This window comes from Aulonocara stuartgranti (genome assembly GCF_965226115.1).
Source record: "Aulonocara stuartgranti genome assembly, chromosome: 15".
NCBI lineage: Eukaryota > Metazoa > Chordata > Actinopteri > Cichliformes > Cichlidae > Aulonocara > Aulonocara stuartgranti.
In genome coordinates, this window is record NC_138951.1 from 26,923,619 (window position 1) to 26,942,235 (window position 18,617).

The following is an 18,617-nucleotide window of genomic DNA, read 5'->3' on the forward strand; positions in this document are numbered from 1 at the left end:
CTCTAAAAACATCCATTCGCTTCATCTGCCTAGATTTTACTCTCTCTCTCTCGGTGCATACTTCACACAGTCAGGCAGTTGCCTTTTATGGGCATGCAGAGTTCCTGTCACACACACAGCTACTCACCACCAGCAGCTGCAAAGCTGTCTTCAAGTCTTTTCTCCACACTCTCAGTCACAATCCTCCATTAATATGAATGTATAAAACCAGTAATAATCGTAACCATAAATCAAATGTAACTGCCTATATTATTGAACTGAACCAAGAGTCACTTAAAAATCTTATAAATCCTGCTTCACACCACAAAACTGAAACAAATCACAGCTGTATTTATCACTCAATCTTACCCTGCCGACTGAAGTGCCGGTCTAAATCATGCACGATTTGTCTCTTCTATATCAAAACCCAGCCAAACATCAAACATTCACCCTAGTCATTCAAAACTTTATTTGTAATATTATAATCAGCAAAATCAGCGTTTTAATTACAGGCATGTATCATTGTCTGCAAATCATAATTATAAAACTCAATAACACGCTAAACAAGAAGCAAAAGTCCTCTGTGCGCTTCACAGCAGCCACCTCATTTGCATGTTCACACACCGTCTAAAAATAGCTCGTAGCGTTGCAGCGCGCTGACATCACACACAGCCTCGTCTCACACACAGCTCTATTATTTTATGTTACAAAGACGTCTTATATTTACAATTACTCTCAGGCCTGACAGCTTTAGCGCCTACACAATTTCGACAAATTTAAGTTAACGGTCCAACCGAAAAAGTCCAACTTTTTTGTGATCAATTAACCAGTATCTGTCCAACAGTCTCTGGCCTCATCTCTAAAGTCCCTAACTCAATTTAAAAGTGTCCAACACCCAAGGTCCAACCTTTGCTGCCCAAAAAAGCGCAGATACCGTTCCAAACGGTAAGGAGACTCTAACTCCTAGCTTATTCCAGGATGCCCTGTACCCCACAGTCAAGCCAAACTGAACTAACCCTGTTCGCCGACAGGTCAAGGTCGCGCGTCCACGGCCAGGAGGGAGCTTAACCTCCGGGCTATGTGCTTCTTAACAGTCCAACTGCCGTTCTTGAAAAATTTATAATACTTTGAAACAACAGTCAACACCCCAAAACAAGAGTATGACTGACGCACGTCCAACCTTAAAACCAATGGGGACTCTAACCCACAAAATGACCAATTCCTTATCAAACTAAATTCACTCAGCAGTCCAACTGCTTTAACTTCAATCAGCAGTCCAACTGCTTTAAATCTCTCAGCAGTCCAACTGCTTTAAATACTCAGTACTGTCACTTTCAAAGTTTCATTATCATTACTTCAGCTTCAGTTCTCATGAGATTTTTCATCAAAATCAAAACGGGCCTTCACCAGTAATTTCAGTGAGTAGACTTTAATTTTATCATGTCCAATTTGGCACACTTTGGAAATAGATTCAACAGGTAGTGCCTTACCTTTGTATAACCCGGCTTATGCCCACTCACGTCAGACCACTGGCTTGTGCCTGTCCGTTCGACAACCTCGGACCGTCCAAACCTCCAACTTCCACCCCAATACCACAGGACGAGCCCCCAAACTGTTACGGATTCAAATATTGGGGATGGATACAAGAGGAAAAACCACAATAACAACACTGGTCCGGCCGGGTTGAGTCAAACGATGATTTTAATGATCACACGCGTGGGAGATGGACACCGTACGCAGACAGCATCAGATCTCAAAAAAGCATTGATCAAACTCTTATAGCCTCTAGTGGCCCCCACCTAATCATAAAAGCCTACACATTCACATTCTTTCTCTCACACGGCGCCTAAGCTACGACCTTGGCTCCCTGTTTATCTGCTCCTGCTGAGATGGGGCAGAAAACTCCAGTATGTTCTGTTCTCTTCTAATCAGACAAATAAGGCGATGACTTTCTGCAAACAGTATTTCTTATAACTCAGCAGTATAATGCATCATAAAACAATATCATTCATTCACAATAAATCAGCAGTCTAATGTAATGCAAATCAGTTTAACAAATGCAATAGTTATCACCTTCTTCTAATTCAGGAGAATAATGCAAACTAAATCTACATAATAATTCACAATCTTTAATTAGGGGTATAACATGGCATAAAATAATATTATAATCCCACACTCTCCACCCTTTTCTGACTGAGAACCATGGCCTCAGATTTGGAGGTGCTGATCCTCATTCCTGCTGTTTCACACTCGGCTGCAAACTGTTCCAGTGCGAGCTTGAGGCCTTCACCCGATGAAGCCAACAGAACCACATCATCCGCGAAAAGCAGAGATGAGATTCTGAGACCACCGAAGTGAAAGCCCTCCGCCACTTGGCTGCACCTAGAAATCCTGTCCATAAAAATTATGAACAGAATTGGTGACAAAGGGCAGCCCTGGCGGAGCCCATCACCCACCGGGAACGAGTCCGATTTATTGCCGGCAATGCGAACCAAGCTGTTGCAACAGTTGTATAGGGATCGAATGGCCCGTAGCACTTCCCACAGGACACCCCGAGGGACACGGTTGAATGCCTTCTCCAAGTCCACAAAACAGATGTAGACTGGTTGGGCAAACACCCATGCACCCTCAAGTATCCTTGAGAGGATAAAGAGCTGGTCCAGTGTTCCGACCAGGTAGAGCACCGCTTTCCCTTCCTGAGACGCCTGATGGTTTGCCAGAATCTCTTCGAGGCAGTCCAAAAGTCTTATTCCATGGCCTCTCCAAACTCCTCCCACACCGGGTTTTTGCCACTGCCCGAGCCATATTCCGCTTGGCCTGTTGATACCTGTCAGCTGCCTCCGGAGTACCACAGGCTAACCAAGCCCGATAGGACTCCTTCTTCAGCCTGGTGGCTCCCTTCACCTTTGGTGTCCACCATTTGGTTTGCGAATTACCACCACAGCAGGCACCAACCACCTTGCGGCCACAGCTCAGTGCAGCAGCTTCGGCAATGGAGACGCTGAACATGGTCCATTCGGACTCAATGTCCCCAGTCTCCCTCGGAATGCTTTTGAAGCTCTGCCGGAGGTGTGCGTTGAAGATCTCGCGGACTGGGGCCTCTGCTAGACGTTCCCAGCACACCCTCACAACGCGTTTTTACCTGATCCAACTCACCACCAGGTGATGATCAGTTGACAGCTCATCCCCTCTCTTTACCCGAGTGTCCAGAACATATGGTCGCAGGTCTGGTGATACGATTACAAAATCGATCATCGACCTGCGACCTAGAGCGTCCTGGTGCCACGTGTACTTATGGACACTCTTATGTTCGAACAAGGTCTTCGTTATTGCCAAACTGTGATTTGCATGGAAGTCCAATAACAAAACACCACTCGGGTTCAGATCGGGGAGGCTGTTCCTCCCAATCACGCCTTTTCAGGTCTCGCTGTCGTTACCCACGTGAGCATTGAAGTCTCCCAGCAGGACAACAGAGTCTCCAGGTGGAGCACCTTCCAGCACCACACCCAGGGACTCTAAGAAGGCTGGGTACTCTGAACTGCCACTTGGCATATAAGCGCAGATGACAGTCAGGACTCGTTCCCCAACCCTCTCATCCACCGGGAAAAACACCAGCAGCAAGCCAAGATTATATTAGAATACCCACCCCAGCCCGCTGCCTCTCACCAGGGGAAAATCCAGACTGAGACAGAGTCCAGCCCCTCTCCAGGAGACTGGTTCCAGAGCCCAAGCCATGTGTAGAGGTGGGCCCGACTATATCTAGCCGGTACCTCTCAACCTCACACACTAACTCAGGCTCCTTCCCCACCAGAGAGGTGACATTCCATGTCCCAATTGCCAGTCTTGGCAGCTGGGGATCAGTCCGCCAGGGCCTCCGTTCCTGGCCGCCGCCTGGCACACAATGCACCCGACCCCTATAGCGCCTCCTGCGGGTGGTGGGCCTGCGGGAGGATGGCCCATGTCCCCTTTTCGGGCTGTGCCCGGCCAGGCCCCATGGACCAAGGCCCGGCTACCAGACGCTCGCCCTCGGGCACCCTCCCCAGGCCTGGCTCCATGGCGGGGCCCTGGTAACCCTATCCCGGGCAGGGTAAACTGTTCCCTTGATGTTTTCTTCATAAGGGTCTTCTGAATCGCTCTTTGTCTGGTCCCTCACCCAGGACCAATTTGCCATGGGAGACCCTACCAGGGGGCAAAAGCCCCCAGACAACATAGCCCCTGGGATCTCTGGGACACACAAACCCCTCCACCAGCGATTCTTTTAATTTTATTTCTTGTAATTTGGACTTCATTATGGACTCTTACAGGACATGCCCTGCAATCAGATAACAATAATGAAAAAGTTGGAATTGGAGAAAAACTGGATGCAGAGAGTCGTTTTACATCTAAAGAGCCATTTGGACCCGGGTTCCACGCAAAAGAAAACATTGGGAGCTGCAAATACTTTTTGACATCTAAAATGAAGATAACACTGTATATATTGTTTTTTACCTTTATGCTTTGTGTCAACAACTAAGGTGTGTTGCTTATGAAATCCATGAAGTGCTACAGAGAAAATTACATTTTATTTATGTAATTAACACGTTTTAAACTCTTAAAGAAATATAACAAAAGGAAAGACACCCAGCTGAACTAAAATGATCCATGTAGCAAACAAAAACTGTTGTGAGCCACCACTCTACTCGCCTTTTGGATTTTGGAGCCTTGACCTAACTTTTAAAAAACAACCGGAAAAAAGCACTATGCTGCTAAAAGATGAAAAATAGATATTTGCAAAATTCTACCTAAATATGTATTTTACCTGGTTAATGTGTGTGGCGGGGCGTGGTCTGTAGCGCCACTGCAGGGGAGGCGGACGCACCTGAGCGGGACCCGCAATCATGCCTCGCCACCTTTACGTCTGTGCTATCTATGCTGTTGTGTTGGTGTGTGTCGGGCTGTGAGCTGCAAAGCTACAGCCGGCTGTATACGTACAGCAACCGTGTGTGAAAAGTGGTCAATAAAGAGATGCTGAAAAGCGTGTTCATACAAACATCGTCGGGTCTGCCATGATATGTTTACAATGGGACTTCTGCTCCTGAACCTCTGTGCACAGCGTCTGCAGATCGGGGCTGTACGAAGTCACTTTCATCTTTACGCAGGACTGTAAGCTGTCATCTGTGAGGCATGAGCCGTGTTTGTTTTTAACATAGTTCACGGTGGAGAATAGCTGCTGGCATAATGTGGATCCGAAGATCCATAATTGGCCTACCTGGGGTTGAAAGTCTCGATAAATGCACAGCGTTTCGGCTGGTACACCGGCTTCCGCGAGTGTGACGCTTATTTTGAGCGATAAAAAAATAATAGAATATAATTTTATTTTTATATTTCAATATCACAATAATCTTCCAATTTAGAACTACAAGTTAAAAAAGAACTAACATAAATAAAATACACTTCCGCTAAATCTAATTTACTTTCCCAAACCACGCGGAGCTGGACTAAAGAACCGCATGCAGCTCCGGACCTTTCCACTGTTAGACATCCTGCAGTTTAATAGATGCATGAATAAGAAAATGCGTCCTAGGTGAAAAAGAGAATAAATCAATGTCTCACTCTCCTTTTGTGATTGGTTTATATGGTCGACGTTATATCTGAACTAATCTGATGAACGGCTGATATTCTGACTCTGAGGTTAGACATTTAGCTGCTGATTGGCTCCATCTAGTAGCCAAACAATAGAACTCCATCATCTGCTGTGAGCAAATATTTTTCTGCAGGTTTTGATGATATTTTACACTCTGCAGTTATGAGGGTGTGATGGCGTCCTCAGATAGACTCATCTGAAGTGGCCTCAGCATTTTTCCAGGATACTGCACACGACTCTTCAGTAGAAGTGTGAGCCGCAGCTGTTTTAAAAGATTACATGTGCATGTTTTCAGTGAAAGGTTTATGATTTCACAGCTGTACAACACGAATGTGATCTAAGTTTAAACAACCAGCAGTAAGTTTCACAACTGGTCTCACAGCTTTGAAGGAGTTAGCTGAAGCGTGGAGCTGATGACAATCTCCTTAAAGTAGTCAAAAGGGCAATGGTCCGGACTCAGAGCAGATGGCATCAAAGGCATCAAAGGCTGGAGGCGAGACACGAGTTAGTGCCATGACTGCTGTTCTGGCTAAGAGTAGGTCAGTTGACTCTGTGTGTTCTGAGTAGGAGGGAGAGTCTGAATCTGCAGCAGCTTCGGCGTTGGGGTTCACTGTTGATGAACTGAATACTGCAAACAATGACGATAGCTTTTATTAATGGATCTGCTGTTGAGATGGCCGAGATTGTTGAGATGGTCAACAGTGTGAAGTTCCTGGGTGTGCACATATCAGATGGCCTCTCCTGGAACCTGAACACCACCACAATCATGAAGAAAGCCTAATAACATCTTCACTTTCTTAGGAAACTGAAGACGGCCAGTCTCCCTCCTTCCATCCTCACATCATTTTACCAGGGAACCACTGAAAACGTTGTCTGCTGCCACATCACTATCTGGTGCGAGTATAACCGGTGTGTTTCTGCGTTGTCTAGGGATGGGTATCATTTAGGTTTTATCCGATACCGGTGCCAAACCGGTACTTTTGAAATGGTGCCGGTGCTTAAACGGTGCTCGAACCGTTCCTTAAAGAATGGAGAACACAAACTTTGTCCAAAAACCTCTCATGCTTAGCTGTTTTTTTGTAAAAAGATAACAATGTTAGCCTTTTCTGCAGCTATAGGTCATATATGGTATCACTCTTGGCTGGAAGCAGTGCTTAAACAATGGAAAAAAAAAAAAAAAAACTTTGTCCAAAAACCTCTCATGTTTAGCTGTTTTCCACTTTTTCTTTGGTCATTTTAACCTTTTTTGCCAGGCAAAAGTGCGCCGACGTTTTTGGAGATGTCTGTTACCCACCTGGTAGATAGCTAGCCGGGGGGTTCAATAGTCACTCAAGCCGGCGAGAGCAACAGACTCTCAGCTTCATTGTTTTCAGACCCCCGCTGTCTTTTGCTACTCAGGTTAAACATGATATATAAGTCACTCGGATAACTTAAAAATGTAATTGTTTGGCTTTTTTCAGTGTTTTATTTGTTCCAGAGCAAATCGGTTTGGCTGAGATCAAAGTTATTAGATTAAATAAAACTTTATTAATCCATCGGGTGGGTTCCTCTGGGATTTTCACACAGCTGAATAAATGTCAAACAGAAAACTGATTAAACAGAAGTGTGAGACGGTCAAGAATTTACGGCAGTGTCCTGTTATATTTTAGATAGCAAGGGGCAGACAGCTGAGTTTATTAAACTCCACCGACACAGCGGTGATGCAAATCTGAAGGCTAGACTGTCCCATTTCACAGCCTTGCACTTCCGGCCTTCTTGGTCTTCGAAGGACCCGGCCCACGTTACCACGAAGGCTGGGTCCTCCAAAGGATGCGGCCTACGTTTTGGGACACAGCTTGTATTTATAGGGTTGCACCAAAGAAGAAGAAAAACAATGAGGAGGGGCTCTAACTGATAATGAATATAACTACAGGCTTGAAGGTCCTAACAGTTAGGTATAAAGAACACATTTTGTGTAATCTATGACTGGGTTACACGGGAACTGCACCTTCACTGAAAAGAAGTAGTGAGGATAGCAGAGAGGAACATTGGAAGCCCTCTCCCACCCATCTCCAAACTCACATCATCTGACGTGTGAACTGCATAGTAAAGGACACTTTCCACTCGTCATATGCACTGTTCTCCCCCCTTCCATCTGACAGATGGTTCTGCAGTATCAAAACCGTAATGGCGAGACACTGCAAGAGTTTTCCCCCCAAGCAATCAGAGCCCTCATTTCACAACCACTAAAGGACTGACAAGCACAAAGACTTTTAAAAACATCTCATACACCTTCCTCTACACCCCCCCCCCCCCCCCCCCAATTTTTGCACATGTCGAGGAGCGTGTCAGGCTACATTTCACTGTGTGTTATACTTGTATAACTATGCATGTGACAAATAAAGAACCTTGAACCTTGAACCTTCATACTACTCACCAAAAGAGTCAAAAACACCAGAAACATCCACAAATCCACAACAAGCTGGGCCTGGGAACAATATGCTTATTTGCACACCTCCGTCACATAGTTACTGAACACATCTACATAACGCTATATTGCACATTTTCCATCTTGCACATGCCTTCGTCCTGTCTTGTCTACTATATCCCAACTCACAACTAAATTGCTAAATTGTATCTAAATCATATCTATCACTGTAGCTATGTTTATACATGTCCTCCTTGTTTATTGTGTGGGGTAAGTGATGATGGGAATTAGGGGTAACAATGAATAGTGGGATTCAATAAAATGTTGAGCATGGGGTAAGTATGTTATACTTCTTCCTACTCCATTTCAGACTTAATAATTGTCATTTCATGTCATTTAGACTCTGTTTTATTTTATTGATTTTATTTTATTTTTTGTCTGAACACATACGTGTGTGTATTTACATATATATTCGTATTTGTAAATGCAAGTATGTGTACTTGTGTATATATTGTTTTTTTCTGTATATGCCTGAATTAAAGATACAATGATAATAATAGTAATAATAATAATAATAATAATAATAATAATAATAATAATAATAATAATAATAATAAACTGAACCTGTTATTCAATACCTACTGGACAATCCACTTCATATTGTCTCCGTCCTGTCTTTGTGTATTGTACATAGATATAGTTAGTTATAGTACCTTTTTTAGTGAGTTATTATTATTATTATTTTTTATATATATTTTTATTGAAATTTTTTATAGTGCAATACAAACAAATTTTGAACACCCTCACATTCACACACCCATCCATACATCAAACCTGCCTACATCACATTCAAATGTAGAAATGAGCATAGTTCTCACAGTAATACAAAAATACAATGGGTTAGGATAGACACGATTTTCCCTTCCTTCCCTTCTTCTTTTCCTTCTTTTTCATAAATGTCCTTCACCTCCACTCCCTAAAATATCCATATATGGCTTCCACATATTCACAAAGTCCCATTGTTTGCCCTTGCAATATATGCTAGTCTTTCCAGGCCTAGAGAGACTGCAATTTCCTTCTTCCAGGGAGCATCCATACTTTTCCAACATAGCGCAATGGCTCTTCTGGCTTGAAGTAGTCCATAGGCCAGTAATTTCGTTTTTTTTTCCCGATTGCTTAAATTCCCTTGGATATATTCCAAGTACACAGAGTTTTCATTTTAAAGGGATTTTTACCTTAAACACTTCGGACAGATATTTTATAACATCTTTCCAAAATTCCTGGATTTTAGGACACCCCCATAGACAATGAAGAAGAGTTCCTTTTTCAACTAAACATTTAGTACAGATGTCCAGAATATCATTGGACATATGATGAAGCTTGACAGGTGTTATATAGGTTCTCATGAGCCATTTATATTGCAGTAGTTTAAAGCGTGTGTTTATTGTTTGTTTTGTGCTTTTAACATCTATGTCCTCTTGGATCTCCCTTCTCCAAGCATCCGGTTTATCTGCTGCTGAGTCTTTGAAGGAAAGCATCAGTAAATTATAATATATAGAGAGAAAACCTTTTCTTTTTTTATTCTTAATGCATGCCTCCTCTATTTTTGTTAATGGTGGAAGTTCAGCAATCCTTTGCAGTTTCGATGACAAATAGTTTTTCAATTGTAAATATTTAAAAAAGTGCTTTGGGGGTATTAAATATTTTTTTACATAACTGATCAAATGTGAGCAGCATGCCGTCTGCATATAGGTCTTTAAAATTTTGAATGCCTTTATTTTTCCATATTTTAAATCCTTCATTACTTTTACCAGGCGTGAACTTTTCATTTCCCCAAATAGGGGTAAATTGCGAAAGCGATGGAGGATCGCCCACATATTTATGAGCTGCATGCCAAATTATAATTGTATTTTTCAAGAAAGGGTTCCTTGTATTTTTTCTTAATGTCTTTGTCACGGCTGGGGTAGCAGTCGTGTTGTGGAATGAAAAGGACCCAAAATGCAGGCAGCTGACTGATGAAGAGTGTGACGTTTATTTACAAGTGGCAGTGGCAGAAACAGACAACGAAGCATGAGAAATACTAACAGAAACCTAAACTGGGAAAAACTAAAGAGCAAACTTGAAATCCTCAGCAAACGGGTTGAAAGGCAGAGAGACGCAGACCAACGAATAGGACACCAAGAAACGCAGACGAGCCAACAACGAGCACAGACCGACACCCACTGAATATACATACACAAGGTAATCGGGTAATCACACACAGGAGGGGAGAACAGCTGATCCTAATACACACGATGGCTGTGTCCCAATTCAGGCTCTGCACGCTTGAAGTACGCATTTTAAGTGCGGTTACGTCACCGCCACGCGACGACGGCTGTCCCAATTCGAAGTGTACTTCAGATGCATACTCCAAATGCGCCGTCAATTTCCCCAAATATCAAGCGTGGTCCGGTGCACGCTTCATGGTCCCATATATCCCACAATTCATAGCGCGGCGGTGGGTGTGGATAATTTTGCTGCAAAATAGGGCTTTGGAGTTGACGTCACGCCGCAGTGCATTGTGGGATCGCGGCGCCATGTCAGTAGGCCAGAAAGCAAAACAAGCGCACAGTGTTGGAGTGTTGGATTCGGGACTGCCAGAACCATGCTCAAAATCAGCGCAAAAGACAAAGGGCTGTATCGCGACTGATTGTGCCCAGACGCCAAGAGACGGTACTTTGAAAAAATTGCGTGCATTGGTAATGTGGACCCATATGAAATAAGGAAGTGGAGTGGAAACCCAGACGACCTACCGCCTTTGTCCTATCCCGATATCTTCGCATACCTTGTCTGTGGAGTCAGCGCATACACAGTGAACCAGTTTAAGAATTATAAATCCCTGGAGGCCCACATCCAATTCACGAACGGCTGGGTGCAAGATTTGTCCATCTTTAAGCCTCCACGCTGCGAGTACGTTGTCGTTAAGACAAAGGTAAGTCGCTTTGAACTTGATAACTTTCTAAACAACTTCCTTGTTACAGTTTTTGATTTGCACGTACAGCCAACCCATCTATATTAGCCTCTGTTAATTACAGGCCTTTTATTAATCCCTGCTGTGGATTTCTGGCAACCGCGCTTAAAGCAAGCACAAGACTTCTTTCGTAAAGTGTGCCTTCCTGAAGTTGTTGGGAAATACTTCTGGAAACAACGTGCTGCTCTAAATAGCCTGTAATGTTTCATGTTGTGCTTAAAGATTGATGACAGCTGTGTGGTGCGATGTAAATAGTTTGCATTTCATTTTTATGTGATTGCTGTGTACATGTGAATAGATCTATAATAAAGAAAAACAAACAAATATACTATTCTATTTTGTTTTATTAAAACAACTTCACACAAAGTACAACTATTTGCAATGTACTGTACATAAAAAAAAAAACAGCTTTAAGAATACTCAACAGGAGCAAGTGTCATTTGGCCCTGGTTTGACAACAACACTGGGGCACATATTAACAAAAACACAGCAAACCTTAACGATCTTATCAAGAAGTGTGGTGTCTTCAGCCTCACATGATAAGAGTAATCGGATTGGCATTGTAGTGTGTAACATTTTGAACTTGTTGTGCAAACTACCTATTACTCGAACCATAGCTGAAGCTGTATCCTTTGTCTGGCCTACTGTCATGGCGGCGGGGGGCGTGGCCCGCCTCCTCTGACATCACGCTCCAAAGCCCTATACGGCAGAAGGGAGCGGCCGAAGAGGTTTTTTTTTTTCCCCCAAACTTTATTGAAATTATAAAGCGAACAGTCAGTCATTCCAGTTCAGTTTGTACAGTAGACATACAAGGCAAATAAAAGTAACAATATACAGTACAATGAAATAAGAAGGATAAATAAATAAAGGATAAAAAAGAAAAAAAAGGGGGGGAATGTGACAGACTTCATAACAACTTTGTACTTGACAGTTGTGACAGCTCATTCGTTGAACATTTCTGAATGAATTTCAATCAATGATAAACCTTTAAGAGAGTTTAAGTAATATTCAATTTCAATCAAAAACAAATTAAATGATGGGGTTGAGTTTTGAAATTTACATTTATGTATATGGAATTTCCCTAATAAGATGGAGCGGCCGAAGAGTGAACTGTCAAAAGTACTGAATATGACGTCACTTATTTATGTGCGAATGTTTAATAATTAAAGTCAGTCATATATCCACAAACACAACAAGCTGAAAGTCAATGATATATGCATATGTGTGTATACATATATGTGTGTGTGTGTATATATATATATATATATATATATATATATATATATATATCTCATAATAATCTGACAATGCTATAATATTGGCCATGTTATATTTACATTACCACAGTGAGATGACTTTAGTCTCATGAACAACATTAACTAATTGTTATTTACTAACTAATCTTAAATAACTGTTCAGCACAGAAATGAAGCCCAACAATCATGTTTTCCAGTCCTGTGGTCTCAGCCTCAGATACTCAACTAATCAAAGTGATGTCATGACAAAAATGAATGACCAACAAAACATTTTTCTCCTTCATTTCTGTCAAACAAAGCTGTATGTAACGTGTCTCGCATTAGTATCATGGTTGCTAGGCAACCTGAACAGCTCGACGAAGCGTGTACTGTCCCATTTCACAAGCCTCTCACTTCCGTACTTCTCGTACTTATAGTACGCACCGTACGTAGTACGCATAGTGCGCGTACTTCAAGCGTGCAGTCTCTTAATTGGGACACAGCCGATGACTGGAGAACACAAGCTGAACACAATGAAAACAGACACAGACCTTCAGAATAGAACAGGAAATCCAGAACACGGGCCTTCAAAGTAAAACAGGAAACACACAGACTGATTTACAACACAAACACGGGGACATGAACAGAGCACCGAGGACAGACACAGGTAGGGCTGATAAAACACTAAACTTCAGGTTCAACCCTAAACTAATACAAAATCAGAATAAACACAAGGCACAAAATGAACTTCAAGGAAACACAAAACGCTGGGTCAAAATAACCCAGGATCATGACAGTCTTAGTGTCTGAAGAATATAGAAAAGTGTGTAAAGGAAGATCTGGAACAGATTTTTGCTCAATGTCAACTCAGGCTGTAGGTGTTGTTAGGCAGAAGTAATGGGTGGCTGATGTTAGTTGGGCAGCCATATAATACCATCTGAGGTTGGGGACTTGGAGACCTCCTCTTTCATAAGGCAAGTAAAGTAGTTGTAAGCGGAGCCTTGCCTTCCAAATAAATTGGTTAAATAGTTTGTTTAAACTCTCACAATATGAAGTTGGTAGAGGCAACGGAAGTGTTTGGAAGTAATATAAAAATTTGGGTAAAATTGTCATTTTTAGATAGATACAGGCAGGTTTTTCCAACGGTTTAGCATTTCCGTGACCTCTTCTACAAGGGGATCGTAATTTATTGAGGTTATGTCCTTGAGGCTTGGGGTGATCCTAATGCCTAAATATTTAAAGTTGTAGTTGTTTTAAATGGGGTGGCCACCACAGGGCTTCTTCTTTCTTCTTCATTAAGAAACATTAATTCTGATTTAGAATTGTTAATTTTGTATCCTGAAAATTCTCCAAATATTTTTATTAATGTTACTAAATTAGGGATACTATCTTTCAGATTAGTCAAAAAATAATAATAATATCATCTGCAAATAAAGAAATTAGATGGTCTCTTCCTCCAATTCTTATCCCTGATATTCCTGCATTTGCTTTCACAGCTATGGCCAGAGGTTCTATTGCTAACACAAAAAGAATTGGTGACAGGGGGCAGCCCTGCCTGGTTGATTGCTGTAAATTAAAGGGTTTTGATACGTTATTATTAGTTAAAACTTGTGCTGCTGGATGTGTATACAACGGATGTGTCTCGTTTTAACAAAACCTTGTTGATCGTCTGTTATCAAATTAGGCACATATTTATCTAGTCTCCTAGAGAATGCTTTACACAAAATCTTTGTATCACATCCCATAAGACTAATTCCCCTATAAAAGGAGCATTCAGTCAGAGGCTTATTTGGCTTCAATAAAAGGGTTATTGTAGCTAATCTCAGTGAGTCTGGGAGTATTCCGGACTTATATGACTCCTCATACATGTTAAGAAGTGGCTGTATTAATTTATTTTTAAATGTTTTATAGAATTCCATTGGAAGTCCACCAGGACCAGGCATTTTACCGCTATTCAGGTCGTCTATGGCTTCTGACAGGTCTTTTATTGCTAAAGGACTATCAAGGGCTGTTTTATCCTCTTCTGAAATCCTCTTTGAAATTTTAACTGATCAAGAAATGTTTGTGTTTCTCTGTTTCCTGTATATTCAGATTTGTATAAAGATTGATAAAACTCTCTGAAATTTTTGTTTATTTCTAAAGGGTCTGTTGTTATAATACCCGATTTGGACTTTATGTGGGTGATGGCTTTTTCTGCTTGCATCTTTTTTATCCTCCAGGCCAATAATTTTCCTGCCTTCTCTACTTAGTTATAAAATAATTGTTTGGTCCACATTAAACTTTTTGCCACTTTCTCTGTTGTTAATTTATCATACCTGGCTCTTAGAATAGTCAGATTGTTTAGTTTAGTGGGATCATTGCTCTGGTAAAATTCTGTTTCATTAGATTTAATTTGCCTTGATTTTAATTCTTGGTTATATTTGTTAGAGTGAATTGTTAAATGTTGTCATTTTTATGCTTGCCATCTCTACAAAAGGAATTCCACTGTCCCCCTCCCCAGATTCTTGAGGTTCTGGGTGGGGGGCAGTAGTGTTTTATTGCAGATACATCCTATCTGGAAGATCTGTTTCTTGTGATGTTGCTCCTGCTTTTATGACCCTTTGGTCAGCAGGAGGTCACACACACACATTCTTACACACACACACGCACACACACATTCTCACATAACACACACACCACATATACATACAATGCCTTGTCTTAGAACCATGTGGGCATTGCATTGCTGTGATGTGTTTTGTGTGAACTGTTTCTCAATAAAAGGCAGCAATCGGAGGCTGGATTTGGAGTCATTTTTGTGGTGAACACAAACAAGGCCTCCCTTGCGAGTAATCGATCGATCGCTGATTGTCTTGTTTTCTTTCATGATGAATAAGTCTCTAAAACCAGCGGGGCTTGTGGAAACACAGACCCAACAATATTGCTTAATCTTGTTGCTACTGTAGCTTATAATTTCCCCTCTTATGTAAGCTTTAAATGCTTCCCACCTAATACTAGCTGTGGTTTCATCTTTATTTATTTGAAAATATTGATCAATGCAAGTTTCTATAAATTTGACAAATGATGGGTCCTTTAACAAAAATGTTTGCATCCTTTGGGTGAAGTTGATCAAGGTGCAATCTAATTGATAGACATACTGCTGCGTGATCACTAATCACAATGCTGTTATACCAACAGTTCTCAACACATAGTAGTAACTCTGTAGAGATAAGAAAGCAGTCTATCCGCGAATGACTTCGATACGAACTAGAATAACATGAAAATTCTCTGTTATTTGGATTCCTTGTCCTCCAGACCTCATTTATTCTCAAATCTTTCATATAGTTAAAAAGTATTTTTCTAGTCTGGTTATGAGTAGTGTCAGTATGAGACGACCTATCCAGGATAGGGTCCAGGGTGCAACTGAAGTCCCCTCCTACGATATAAAGGCCCTCCAAGGTTGATATTGTGAGAAAAAGATTTTCATAGAAGGATGGGTTATCCTCGTTGGGGCCATAGATATTTATCAGGTTTATTTCTAACATGGAGATACGGCCCTGCACAATTACATATCTCCCATTTGGATCTGTAATCACCCTCGTAGATGAAATGGGATTGGCTTATGTATAAGAGTAATGACTCCTCTGGCATGTCTAGTAAAAGAAGAGTAATATACCTGACCCTGCAATCCTTTGGTTAATAAATGTATCTCTGATGCAGTAAGATGAGATTCTTGTACGAAAATAATTCTAGAGTTAAAATGTTTTAGTTGGTTTAATACTTGTTTCAGTTTAACTAACTTCCGTATCCCCCTAACGTTCCAGGTCGTAATGTTAACGTTCAAATGTTTTCTTTAGTTGTCCTCTCCATAAAATATTGTCAGACTGTTTACTTAAATAAACAAAGTAAAGGAAAAATTGAAGAAGCAGGTTTGCACATACATTCACACACTCACACATACCAGATAAAGAACTTGTAAACAATTGAACATTTGCATTTCCTTGTTGGAAGGAAATGCAAATGTTCAATCATTAGAAGCACCAGTTCCCCCCTCCCTTGAACAAATTATTTGGAGGGCGTTAATCCACATCACTGAGGAGTAACTAGTCAACGCGACCTCTCCAAAACCCCATAAATCAGACAGTGTACACTAACCATATAATGATAGTGATTTTTCCCCATAATAAAGTAAAGTTTACCCTTGGTAGGACAAAACAAAACAAAACAAAAAAGACTTAGAGCTGTTAATATATAACCCAAAAACAATTGCGATTAAACTTAGAACGAATATTTATGTTAACATAAGTTCCACATAAATTCGAGCTCAAAATTGTATCTGTCTCTTATCAGTGACTCAATTACTGGTCGGTTATGTTGAAGCAGAGGCAGTCTTATGGAGTGTGTTAATGGTTAACCTATTATTTAACAGACTCACTGGTGATGAGCATCCTCTGCTGTTTCCTTCGGCAGATTCTTGTAGAATTTTTCAGCTTCTTGAGGTGTTGAGAAGAGGTGGATCTTTCCACCGTACAGGATCCTGAGTTTGCATGGGTTGTGCTGGAATCCCAGCCACTTAGGTAGCATGATGTTAATAAAGTCGAAGAGTGATTGTTGCCCCTCTGCTCCCTCTTTTATGCCGAAGAAACTGCATTTCAGTACGCTGTATACTGTGTATGTTGTTGTACTGACAATAAAGACCTCGAATCCTGAATCTTTATAATACTGGTGGTATAATACTGGTGACAGTGCAGAAAACACACATTCATCTGATTTTCTTTTAAGGCCCCACAGAGTTGAGATGTACAGGGTGGGCCATTTATATGGATACACCGTAATAACATGGGAATGGTTGGTGATATTAAAGTCCTGTTTGTGGCACATTAGTATACAGTAATATCCGCCGAAGGGATGTTCGACTAATGCTACTCTCCAGTGACATGCGGCGAGTGCTACGCTGTGGGCTCTTGCTGAATGAAGCTAGGTCAACCACTGATGTTTCTTCATTAGTGACAGTTTTCTTGCGTCCACATTTTGGCAAATCCAACACTGAACCAGTTTCACGAAACTTAGCAAGCAGTTTGCTGACTGTAGCATGGGAGATGGGTGGTCTCGTAGGGTGTCTTACATTGAAATCTGCTGCAATGACCCGGTTACCGCGTTCACCAGATATCAACACAATTTCGATCTGCTCCTCACGTGTTAACCTCTTCGACATGTCAATGGCTGTGAACAAAGAGAAACTTGTAAATAACTCATGAAAGAATAAAGTTACATCGAAACCAAGCACACCATTGTTTTTCTTGTGGCATTACCAATACGTTCGATGTGTCACATGGCCCTCTTCCTATTGAAAAAACAAAAGTTGTATCCAAGATGGCCGACTTCTAAATGGCCACCATGGTCACCACCCATCTTGAGGAGTTTGCCCCCTCACATATACTAATGTGCCACAAACAGGACTTTAATATCACCAACCATTCCCATGTTATTACGGTGTATCCATATAAATGGCCCACCCTGTACTTTTGTATATTGCATTATAGTTGAGCTGTGTAAGTCAGGCTTCCACATGATTCCTCTGATATTATCTGTCAACGTTGGTGAGTTTGGACAGTTAGTGAGGAGTACTGTCACTGTGCTTGTTTTTATTACTAAATCATTTAAAATTAATCAATCTATAGCTCTAGTTTTCATGTTTTGATATTATTTGCTTGTCATCCTGTGAAACAATTGATCGTTCAAATACCAGCTATAGCTGGTCCAGAACCAGCAGAACCAGCCCTCAGTGAGTTTGTTTCTGGGATGAATTTCTGATCCAGCACTGATTCTAGCAAAGTTTCCCACCACAAGGTCAATCTACCCACAGACTTACTGCACGATGAGGCTAACAGATGCCTGTGTTAGGCCGAGACGCTCTGTGGAGGACAAATCTACTTTCTTACTGATGTCTTTTCAATGCTGAGCATATTAGCCTGTACAAAGGGAATAAATGGGCTAAACTCCACTAGAAGCACCAAATCTGTGCCATCTAACTGGCTAGCTGGAGGCAGGGCGACTTATACTATTGTATATTCAGTAAAAAGGACTAGATGTTACAGTCCCTGTTAGTGCATTGCTTTAAATGGGGAGACTCTTGAGGAATGGCTGTTATGAGGAAAGGCAGCCCAGAACCTTCACCAGTAGGCTGAAAATAAAACATTTCATTTAGTTTAAAGGTTTATGTGCAAGACAAAAACTGAAAACACTGAAAGTCACAAATGTAATGTGCATAAAACGAGAATTCAAACGTGGTGATAGCGCCAGGTGCAGATGTGTGTCACAATAACTCTGATTATCAGGGCTGAACGGGACAGGCGAAAAAACCCCCCAAAAAAACAAAAACAA